Below are 3629 nucleotides of genomic sequence, written 5' to 3'. Positions count from 1 at the left end.
ATAGTAGAGAGCCATACAAACTTTGCATGCCTCCATAATTCGCAGGATGAACATGCAGCCAAAAAGTCTACAGCTCATGTAATATGGACTAAGCATGTTCCCAGCACTAAGAATATTTGTCATAGTAATACACTTGGAGTGTTGGCAAAGCCGATACACTTTACATTTTACACTTCAGCAATAGCCACTACAGATGCCGCTCCATCAGCCAGATATACTAACTGACTTAACTACATTGATATCTCTATTTTTTTATGGAATGAAAATTAGACCTGTATGTAAAAAAAAAAAAAAAAAAAAAAAAAAAAAAAGGGGGGGGGGGGGTCATACAGACTACCTCTGAAGTGGGGCAAGTCATTCATATTTATCAGGGCAAGGAAACTTGAGTTTGATGCCCAACCTGCCCAAACTTCAAGAAAGCGTTCCTGTCTACTGGTTTACTTGACTTGTCCAGTTAGCTGCCATAAAGGAGTTATGCCACAACATGTATCTATCCATAAACCAGAAGAAAAATACCTGACTGGTGGGAGTCTGACCATTCAGATCCCAAAACAGACATTTCCAGCACAGAACGTCTTCCATATAGAACTTTGCCTTTATTCATAACATTAAAATGTCATGAACAAGGAACTGAAGTTACTGTTACTTTTACATGTTTCTGCTAACCGCCTTATAATTTTAAGGGTAGGTTAATGTTAACAGTGAGAGATAGAATGTCAAAAATAAAATCCAAACAAACTCACATTGTATAAATTATATAAATTTATTTGCATTTTGCATAGAGAAATAAGTATTTGATCCCTCTGGCAAACAAGACTTAATACTTGGTGGCGAAACCCTTGTAGGCAAGCACAGCAGTCAGACGGTTTTGTAGTTGGTGATGAGATTTGTGCACGTCAGGAGGAATTTTGGTCCACTCCTCTTTGCAGTTCATCTCTTCAGCTCCCTCCATAAGTTTTCTATGGGATGAAGGTCTGGAGACTGGCTAGGCCACTCCATGACCTTAATGTGCTTCTATTTGAGCTCCTGCTTTGTTGCCTTGGCTGTATGTTTTGGGTCATTGTCCTGCTGGAAGGACAACGCTTGAGGCAATGCTTGTAACTAAATTTATTTGACAATTTCAGACATTTGACATCTTAAATCCTGAGGATTGTGGTACTACAGTGTAGATTTACATACACTTAGAATAATAATGATAAAAGATGTACCTCAAGTAGCTTAAGAACTGCAAATTAAGATGTACTCAAGCAACAAACTGGCACTGTCCCTAAAAAGATTTTTTTTTTTTTTTATAATTGTTCAACGGATATTTCTCTTGTATTTTAATCAGAAAAAGCAGTACATTGGAATTATCACAAATTTACACCTTTACTAACCAACAGATGAACAGACTTTCTTTTTCCCGTATCAGAGGTATATATTGACCAGGGATATTTATGGCGGTCACACATTATGCAAAGCAAGATATACTAGATAGATAAGATAGATTTGAGCTTTGATAATAACATAACATCTGTGTATTTGCTCATTTAGTCTTGATATTCAGGTTTACAATGTGTTATTTATTTCCCATAATGTCGCACATATTTTAGTTTCATTCTACCTGTCTGTGATTGTAACAATTGGTAAGATAAAATTATTGTATTCAGACATGGCAGTGTTCTTCTGTGGACATAACAAGGAGTTGGGAATCTGATACAGAACATGACCTTTTGCTATTCAAGCAACTGAAACATTTTCTCAACAAGAAGAGGACATTTATCTTTAGAAAGAAGAAGGTGATACTGAAAGAATCCTGCTGGCCCCGTGCAGAAGTTTTCCCATATATCGCCATTCATTTCCCACGCTGTGAAGCAGTATCCTGGAAGGATGGCTTAGCAGCATGCTTGAAATGTTGTGACTCCTTTATCCGCACCTTGTCATGGATTCACTGAGTGACAGAGCAGACTGTGAATGGTCCGTTATCTCTACACCAATGTAGTGTCAACATGTTTCTAGATTTCACATTTGGCTGGACTTGTAGAATGGGGATCTATGCTAGCAAATCATTTAAAAGGTACCTGAGTTTTCATGAAAAGTTGAAATATGTACAGGGTCTTGCTGGGTACTATGTTCTTTGATCGTATGTCTTATCAGTTTATAATCAAATCATGACCGAAACAGTTTACATTACTGTCTGAGGCTGTGGGCATGTACAATAAGGAGTAGTCTACTCCCCTCACCCCACATTATAACTAAATTGGTTTGTTTACATGCAATTTTGCCAGGAGTAACTGTACAAGAGCAAACAGCTGGGAAAAAGCCAAAGTGGCCATCATAAGCTGCAAATATAGAGCACATATATGCAGATACCTTGCAAGCATGACACAGGAAAAAAGTAATCTATGAGAACAGTCAGGAAATATGCTTAGTGTCTGTGAAAGCTATCATATCCATAGTCACACAAGCAGCTAGTACATATAAATATATAGAAGATTTTCTTACATTGTCTTTCCATCTTGCTCATCTAATGTAATTAGGGACGTACTTCCCCGGTAACAGAAGAGGCAACTATAAGTTAACTACGGGGGAGACACCTAGTGAAAGAAACTTTAGAGAGGTTTTTTAGGCAGAAAGCATCATCATCTGTATTCTGTAATGAAAGCGCATTACATGTTGGTCCAGGAAAGACGACAAAGTTGCCTGGAAAGTTAGCGACCGTTTAATACAATTACAAAAGATGACATAATTAAATTTAGTTCATTCGCCACTATCCATGACTGCAATAAGAAGGTGTAGCTAAACACCAAATAAAACACAGAACATATATTGCATAACTGTCCCCAAGCTCATGTTATAACTTAATAAACCCTATGCACAGAGCTTATGTTACTTACTAATATATCACTATTCATATAATCTACTCCATCACATCATCTATCAGTCAAACACAGGAAAAGAAATAACAAGCTCCAAAATGAAAAGTCTTGGGTAGATGTTGAGGTCTGTTCAGTCCGGAAATATCAATAGGTCTCCCAGAGGTTCATTATCTACCCCGTCTCACTTCTTCCATATATGTGAGCCAATTGAAAACTAGGGGATTATCCATTCATATACACTGTAGCTCCAGAGCGTCTGAAACAATCCACATCCCAAATATCACGGCATTTCTTTTATGGCCATTCATCCTTTATTTGAAACACATAGAAAGCCAATGAAAACCATTACAGACTTTGGAAGCAAATTTCATAAAAACACTATCAATGGAAATTAGGTCATGTGCCCAGAGAGACTACTTGCCATGTGAAGGTTATCCAAAAGCTTGTCAATACCGCAGCACCCTACACTGATGCTTCAATATAACAATGCTTACGTGTAAATTCTGCCATAAAACTATGCCGCCAATGGAGGGCAATATTTTACATGGCCATTTTCATAAATGTGGCCCTGAGACAAAACAAGTCATTCAAGTCCTTGATGACAGACCCCAGAGGTTTGTAAAACAGCTCAACTTATCAGCAGCATTCCACATTGTAAACATGAGTTCCTTTTTGGGCTAAGCTTAACAGATTTCCAGGTGGTTCCTGCTTGTAAAAAGGAAACTCAGACTCAGGGCGGTCCATTTTAACAGCTCTCAGATGCTATAAAAC

This window comes from Leptodactylus fuscus, chromosome 3 (assembly GCF_031893055.1).
Source record: "Leptodactylus fuscus isolate aLepFus1 chromosome 3, aLepFus1.hap2, whole genome shotgun sequence".
In the NCBI taxonomy this organism is placed as follows: Eukaryota; Metazoa; Chordata; class Amphibia; order Anura; family Leptodactylidae; genus Leptodactylus; species Leptodactylus fuscus.
Note: the sequence above shows the minus strand (reverse complement) of the source record.